The 8,476-nt window shown below is 53.3% G+C and overlaps 1 pseudogene; it reads right to left on the bottom strand.

Annotated features, from left to right (window-relative positions):
* Nucleotides 1-920: 920 nt before the first annotated feature.
* Nucleotides 921-8,476, bottom strand: part of LOC129785703 (hydrocephalus-inducing protein homolog) — a 67,663-nt pseudogene continuing 60,107 nt past the window's right edge.

Genomic DNA, 8,476 nt, shown 5'->3' with positions numbered 1-8,476 from the left:
AAATTTCAGTCGATAACTCGCCCTTTCAATTGGAGACCATGATCTCTGAGCCTCACAGCCACCGTTTGCAGATTGGCCAACAAATGGGAGACAGGGAAATGACGGCTCACCACCCTGCAGCAACCTCCAAGCAGGAATCAGAGCAGCGGCTTTGGCGCTTTACAGGACACAAGGCTTGGGTTCAGGGACACGGGGGAATGAAGGATGCCCGTGTCACCCAGCAGCTGGGCTAAGGCACAGCCCAGCCTGCTCCGCTCTCAGGTGGACACGTGCACGTCACCCTGACGCCCGACTGCATCTCAGGCTTTATCTCCACAATTATTCAGTCCCCTCTGCTTCCCGTCAAGGAGCTGCCAGGCAGCGTAAGGCAGCCAAGGGCAAAACTTCAACTGGGGCAGCAAAAGAGTGGCAGAGCAGGCAGCTGCTGAGGGCCAGGGCGCAGCTCGGGCACATCTCGCCCACGCCCGCGCTGCTCCCATCAGGCAGCCTCAGCAGCACCGTGCCCGGAGTCTGTCTGAAGAGCCTTTGGTGAAGCGGCTGATGGAGCAGGTTCCCAGGACCTGCCTCCTGGCACGTCTCCATGAGAGCAGCAGCTGCCCTGAAAAGCAGAGATGCTCACCATGGGGGAACTCAGCCCCGTGGAGTCAGCAGGGGGGATCATCACACACACAGAGTCACAGAGCGGCTGGGGCTGGCGAGACCTCTGGAGATCATCTGGTCCAAGCCACTGCTCAAGCAGAGCCCGTCTTTATTGCAGGCAAAGAAACCGTCCCTGAGCCGCCTCGTGTTACTGCTCTAGTGACTGATCAGCCCCAGGACTGGCAGAGATGGCGGTGAAGCACGACAGGCTTTATTGCCCAGTCCCATGGGTTAGGGCCCTGAGGCAACGGAGGGGCAGATGTACCCTGCAAGCCCCCCGGCTACACCGCGAGCTGCCCGGGGAGGAGGGAGGCATTGCACCGGGGCAGCAGGACCCGAACAGCTCTGCGGGTCACTGCCTGCGACAGGCATGCAAACCCATCATTTCAACACCAGTACCAGCCATCCCTGGTGGCTTGCTCTCGCCACAGATGGAAAGCGGGTTTTCATGGTGGATTCAAAGAAAGCTGCCCTGGGAATCCCTCCCCCACTTGGAGGTTACTGTTGTCCCCCAAACAGCTGGAAAAGCAGCAAGGAGGAAATTCGCCCCCCTCCCCCTTGGCCCAGGAGGCTGAGCCTGGCCTCTCGCACGCTGCCTGATGCTTTACCCGCAGACCCAACCAAGCCCACAGAGCCAGGCCTGGGTGAACCAGCTCCACAAATCCAGCCCACCTAGCGTGGAGCAGAACAAACCTCCTCCCAACCCTGTTTTTAAGCCCCTCACAGATCCCACCTCCAGTGAGCGGCACATCCCACCCAGCGTCCGCACGGGAGCCCTCCCTGGCTGCACCAGCCCTGCCCCCCCCGCCAGGGCAGCGACCCAACCGCCTCCTGCCACCTGCCACGCAGCTTGTCAGCTGCAGCCTCCATCAGTTCAATGGCCTTTCCCTGCGGCTGGCCTCCGGAGATGCTCTGCAACGCGACGGAGCCCACACGCTCTGCAGCTACACAACCCTTACCGTTATATTTTTGTGCAACACCACAGCTGGTTGGGCCCCCAGCAGGTGTGAAACTCACCTCACCACAGGCAGGCTGAGGACAAACTTCACACCCCAGACTCTGTCACAAACAGCAGTCTGACACAAAGCAAACACAGACCTAATGGGGAAAGCGTCGGGAAATCCATGCCCTTCCAGGAGCAAAGGGCCACAGGGGCCTCTTGATCTCAGAGCTCCAAAGACACGACTCTCCGTTAAATACCACCCAGAAAACAGAGGGAAAACTTGTAAAGATGATCCAGACTCATTTCTGCACAAACATCTATGCAAGCTGTCTGTTTTACTGAGGGGTGCCCCAGCTAACACTGCCCCCAAGCCAGGCTCCTCTCGCTGCGTTGGGACGGAATATCTTGCTTTCTCTCCGAGACAGCAATATGGGAACGTTGCATGTCAAAATCAGGCCACAAGCTGCTACAGACCAGTCAATTTTCATTGGGAAACAGCCCCACAGATACTTACCATCTCTACACAGAAGGAAGCAGGGATGACAGCCTGATTGGAGAGGTGGAGAGTTTTGGACGCATCTTGTAGGACTTCAATACTGCTGGAATTTATCTCACTCAGATGCACGTAGACAACCCGTTCTTCTCCAATGCTCACTAAACAGATATTCTGCTCCAGGAAGCAGGTAGGAAAGAAAAAAGAAAAGCAGGGGAAGTTAAAAAATATGAGACAGCTCTAAGTGTCCTCCTCGACTGGGCGATAAGTACGGCTGTTGGAAGTTTTCAGTGTTGCAAGGCTGAAACAGAAGGCCTGGGGCAAGTGCAGGCTCGGGAGTGACCCCATCTGAAAGCCACAAGCTCCCGTTCTCAGGGGACAGAGAAACCCTGGGTCCCACGCTCTCCTTTCCAGACCTCCTCCACAGTTAGCTCTCCTTTCTCTGCCTTGTGCCTGCTCCCGCTCCTTCTGCCGCTCAGCCTTGCCCCAAACCTCCCTGACCGCTGCTGATGCTGCTGCACAGCGACACTTGGACAGTTACTTCTCTGACATTCCCAAAAATGCACCTCTGAAAACCAGCACAAGCCAGAAGCGAAGCAGGCTCTTCAGAGCAGAGATCGTGCAAGTTATGGCCTCTGATGTGTGCTTATGTGTATTCCTGGTATGGCATGAATAACAGGCATTAATTATTCATTACATCATTCAAGTGGTGTTTTTTCTCGACGGTCACAACCAAAAGCTTTCTCCTTGCAGAACTGGCACAGACTACTGGAGGAGGAACACAGATCCCTTTGCTAAACCACCTTCCCACATCATTAAAAACAACGAGAATTTGTCCACTCTTGCGGTGGATTTCACTGGTTCCAAACACCTCAACACTTCAACAGGATCTGAATGCATAGAACTCCCAACACTGACCAAACGCCGTATGATTCACTGGAGGGCACAGAGTACGATTTAACCGAAAAAGAAACCAGCTTCCACGATGTAAAACCTTTAATGATGTCTGGCTCAAGGAAGTGGTATTGACCGCTGTCAGAATCACCAGCCCAACTCAGCCAGAAGCAGCAGCATCCAGAAATGCTCATCCCTTGGCAGGGCACTGCTGCGTGCAACTAAGAGCCAAAAACCTCACCTACCAAGGCTGGGGCCTCCAAAATAAGGAACTGAAGCCATGCACGATGATGCATGTCTGGGCGATGCTGCCCAAAGCTCCCGGGAAGGAGGAGCTGCAGGGAAGAGCTGCGCCTCGCCAGCCAGCTCAGCTTCCCGGTGACAGCGGGACAGCAGCAGCAAAGGCAGGGCAGAGCCCTTTGGGGATGAGCGGAACAACATCTGGAGGATGCCCAGGAGAGCTGCCTTCTGTCAGCCTGTGTACTAACACCACGCATCCTCACCACCAAGGAGAGGGCTTCAGAAACGCTACCCCTTCATCTACAGGGTTCTAAAAGGGACAAGGAAAATGCCATGCAACAGCGTTACAGGCAACATGGCACAGGGAAAGGCAGCAACAAGCGATGGCAGCTCTGCCACCAGTAACGCCAGCGCTGGGATTTACCAGCTCCTTCATGCAGATGACACACGCCAGACTGGAGCTGGCACGCGTTCACCTGCAAACCAAATACCCGACAACGGAGCTGTGGAGGGACTCTGCACAGCCTGGATGAAAGATCTGTACCACGTTCTGCCTGAAACGGTGGTAAAGACCAGGCATCGACACTGGGCACCCCAGCCTAAGGCAAGAACGAGCTTTGAAGTTCTACTGGAACACACTGCAGCGATTCCCAAGGTCAGACTTGCAGCCGTACGGGTAGGATCTGCCACCAGCGCAGGACACGTAACAAGACAGCCAGCTCTTCTGCCAGCCCAGAAAGCTTTGGGTGCGTCAGCTACCAGGGAACTACTGGAACTGCACTGCAACCAGAAGACAGACCTATAGAAAATGCAACGCATCTAGTCCTTTCTTTAGGCACAGCTACGCTTCTCCAGCTGAAATGCTCGCCCTTTGGGCAAAACATTGACACGCTCACGTCCAAACAGAAAAGATTAAGGTAAGGTCAACTTTCAATTTATAAATTGTTAGCCCAAGCGTAAAAGCTTTTCAAGGTACCTGTAGTTCAAAATCCAGCTGACATTTAAACAACTGGTTATTCCAGTGGGGAGAAACCCTCCTCTTTCGGGGAAGCATGCCTTCTGTTTGCAAGCAACTGTTTTGTCAAACTTGAGACTTCCCTGCAAAGCCTGCATTGCCTGGCCTTGCTGTTGACTGGTTTACATGCACACCCCCAGCAGCCAGGGTTGAGATGATCAGTGGCATCCAGGGGATTTGGCATCATCGTTTCAATTCGGTTTATAAAAAGTTTATATCCCTGCAATTGTTTTCAAAATGTCAGCCTTCCTTTCTGTTACAGAAAGCTTCACGTTCTCGGGAATCCTCTGATATCCCCTTCCGTGCTCAGGGAGAGGACAAGACATTTTAAAACAGCTGCTTCAAAAGTTAGTATCCTTTTAAATTAAAGTTTAATTAACTAAATTTGTTCTCGATTTCAGCCAGTGGAAGCCAGGACACCAGATACAACATTCTCTTGCCTACACTTTGTTGTTGCTGCTGTATATGCCTGAATGCAAATGTCCTGTAGGAGCCTTTAGTCCAGGAATGCTTTGCCTCACCCCTTTTCAAGCTTGGTAGGGAAAAAAAAAGAAAAGAAAAAAAAGCTTGTGCTCCAGATGCAAGCAGTGTGGAGTCTCATGCGTCTTTGGCTGGGGCTTTTGGCAAAGAGATATGATGGATATTTCTCAGGCGGGATGGACCTGACTTTCAGGAAAGCTTAAATCCAGCTTTACAGAAATCATCATTTCAGCACGGTCTCTTACACCGCTCTTGCTTTAGTGGTATTCAGCGATGTCCCCGTGCGCTCCCGAACAAGAGTTCTAATGAAGCAGCGGTTGCGGCTCATCTCGTAACGCAGGAATTGCTCTGGGTTTCAGACTGGGCTTGTTATCCCGCCTCACACGTCCGTAATTAAACACCATCTCAGACACTTAGATTTCCACCTAAGAGGACACCACCCTTCTCTAGGCATTAGCTGCTACTTATGCCATGAATCCCTTCTTTCCGTGTCCGCACCAGCCACGTATTGTCACGTTCTCCTTTTCCCTGGCAGAACCCCTGTACACTTTATGCCCACCAAGATGAGTCACACAAAGGCACGCATCTCGCCTAGCACTCACCAGCGGGGATCTTTCATTCCCAAACACTGAGACACTAGCCACAGTGTCCTGCCTTCCTATCGCCTGGGCTTCCAGCGTCAACGGGATCTCCACCGAGCTGTGAGGCTGGATAATCCCACACGGCACAGGGCTGCAGTACCACACAGCAGCATCCTCCTTGTGCTCCTATAAGGGACAGAATCAAAGACAACTTCAGAGTGACCTCTGAGGAAACTCCAAGCTCCTTAACATCTACCACAACGGCAATTCACCCACATTTTTAAAAATCCCTAGGAGAAAGCAGAAAGGCGCAACACAAGGAGCAAGATTTATATGGGCCTAATTAGCATCCTCACAGGGTCCAAAAGCTGCTGCACTCACAAACGCCCACTCCGGTGCTGGCGGCCTCCTTGCAGCAGCTTTTCACAACCCTCCAAGTTCTCCTGCATGAAAGCACCCCAAAGACTAGAACTGAAACTGCTTCCTGAAGAGTTCAAACCGCTCCTGAAGTTCATATTCAGGTAGCTTCCCGTTCTCTCCAAAACTTTAGGTTTGAATATAAAACAGCAAGGTCTTATCCAAACCCCGTTTCTTTCCTAATAAACCCCTCGATAACGACGTTTGAGGGCAGGAGGCGAACACGACGCCAAGCCTGAGGAAGGACTCCATAGCAGCCTGGAAGATCGCTGTCGTTCACAAGGGTCAGCATCCACTCGCAAGGGAACTTCAGAAAGCACCGTCCAAATGTCAGAACAGGGCTGAGCACGTGCAGCGGAGGAACGACACATCCGGGTGAAGAGATGACCAAAGGGAATTAGAGACACTGAGAGAACGTAGAAGTTGTTTACTCCCCAAACAGCATGAAACAGACACAAGGCATTTGTCTCTGCCAGATAGACATTTCCTACCTCTACGGCAATCGATCACCTCTAACTTCTTCTTACTCAACAGCCTCTTGTAAAGGAGGGGCAGCCCCAGACTCCCGTGGCAGAGGCTGCCCAGTGCCCTGCCCCAGTGCTCTCTCATCAAGCTTTGCCCCTCCCTTGCCCCAGGAGGCCGGCAAGGACCCTCCCACAGTCCCAGCAAGGCACGAGCTCTGCGGGAGCCTTCCCGCTGAGGACCAGCGCTCCCCAAAGCTCAAGGAAAACAAGACTCCCGCATCTCAGTAAAAGCACCTCCCTCCTCTCCCGTACCGCTCTCGCCCTGCCTGAAACCTCAGCCGCTTGCCCCCGCGATGGAGGGCACCAGCACCGCCTGCCTCTCGCAGTGGGTGACCAGCCTCTCCCAGCTCCTGCAGCTGCCTGGGTCCTCCACACACCAGCCCACACACTGACTCTTCCCATTCCCACTCGTTTTACAAAATTGCAGCCCAGGCACCCAGTGGGTGACTCTGCCGGGGAGAGGGAACAGCACCAGCGAACTGCATCCCTCTCGTCATTAAACTGGCACCCGCTGCGGCGCAACGGCATTGAACGACGCTGCAGCTTTTGGCTTAAGTCTGGGAACGTTCATGCTCAAGAGAACCAGAGAAACCTGAGCTCACCTGCCACACCAAGGACTAGTTTCCCCTCACCACTCCTGCCGTAAGCCCCTTTCCCATTTGCACACGCCTTCATTAACTGAGCCAGACCCCAGCTTTCAGCAGGCTGCTCGCCGCCTTCCAAACAAATGCTGCATTTTGGGCCAACCCAGCACAAGCCCACCGCTTGCAGGGAGAAGCAGGGGCAGTCCTTTGGAGATTCATTACTCCTCAAGTCCCAGACAATAGGCCAATAGTGAATATAATCACTGCTCCCTTAAAAAAATAAAAAATAAAAAAAAGACAGAGGCATGGCCCTGAGCACTGAGCACAGGTGCCTCTCAACATGGGCTGCTTTCAAAGCACGGCTGTGCTCACAGCGAGCTGGGCAGAACTAGCTCGTTAAGCAACATTTCTCATTTGGAGCTGAAGCCAGGACACCCCACGCCAGGCAGCGTGCTGGGCATGGGTACGCGGGGAAAGGTGGCCAGCTGCAAGGAAAGCGCCGGTACCTGGCTGTGAGAGGCACGCCAACACCTCCTGGCCAACACCATCCACGCCCACCACCAGCGCCAGCTCGTATCGCCTCACCGTGCTGGAACACAGGGTGACCTGGTAGAGGAGAAGAGCGTCAGATACTTAATCACTGCCAGAAGCCATCAGCCACGCATGGTGTCCTCTGGCTCTCACCCACGGTCAGGAAAGGGAGCGATATTTTGCCTTAGTTCTCCTGCTGGTCCACGTGTAGACCACTGTCTTTCCGAGTAACAAAACTCTTCTGGCGATATCCGATTTATTAAGTACGCCTTGCATACCAGGGCATATGTGAGCTAAATTAAAGCACAATTCATGTTCTACTTGCCACTGGGACCAATTTTTACTCTCGACTACAACAGCATAAATCCAGAGGAAATCTGTTGACTTTCACAGAATGAGTCCAGCTTTACAGTGGGAAGCCGAGGGCAAAACGTGGCCCAGCAGCAGCTGTGCAGCTCATGGCTGCTGGAGCTTTTCCAGTCCTCGCTGCAGTGGATGCAACCATTCTGCTCCACACGAGAGGAAAGATAAGACCGGGAAGAATAGCAAACTGCTTTATGCAATGACATCTTTCTTTTAACAGTCACCTTCTGTCCCCATCCTTCCTCGGCCCACTTTAAATCAAATTGCTCTAAGCAGCTCAGACACACACGCATGGCTTCTGTGCTTGACCGTAGGGTACATGATCCTTGGCTTACAACTTTGGAAACAAAACGGTGCTCCGCCCCAGAGTACCCCAGCTCACAAAAACCTAACACGAACACCGATCTCTTACTTGCGTTATGCCCAAAGCCAGCAGCACTACAGCCCTCCTGCGCACCAGTGAAGCTTCAGCTCCACCTGCTGAAGCACGTATGGCCGGGCTCGTGCCATACCTGGATACCCAGGGCTCCTTGGGAGCGGATGGTCCCCTTGCAGGGCATTATGGTGAATTCAGTTGGCTTGATGTGATGTTGGGCTCCCTTTCTCCAGGACGGGCAAGTGTTGTCTGATATCTGAGCAAAACTGGTGACGCTGCGCTGTCCTGAGCCTTCGCCAGGGATGCGAAGGTTGAAAGTCATGGGAACCAAGGAGGTGTTAGTGAGGCGACACGGCAGGGTGCGAGGAAAGCCTGGGAAGGTGAGACAAATATCAG

This window comes from Falco peregrinus, chromosome 14, assembly GCF_023634155.1.
Source record: "Falco peregrinus isolate bFalPer1 chromosome 14, bFalPer1.pri, whole genome shotgun sequence".
Taxonomy (NCBI): domain Eukaryota; kingdom Metazoa; phylum Chordata; class Aves; order Falconiformes; family Falconidae; genus Falco; species Falco peregrinus.
This window is presented reverse-complemented; position numbering and strand designations above follow the sequence as displayed.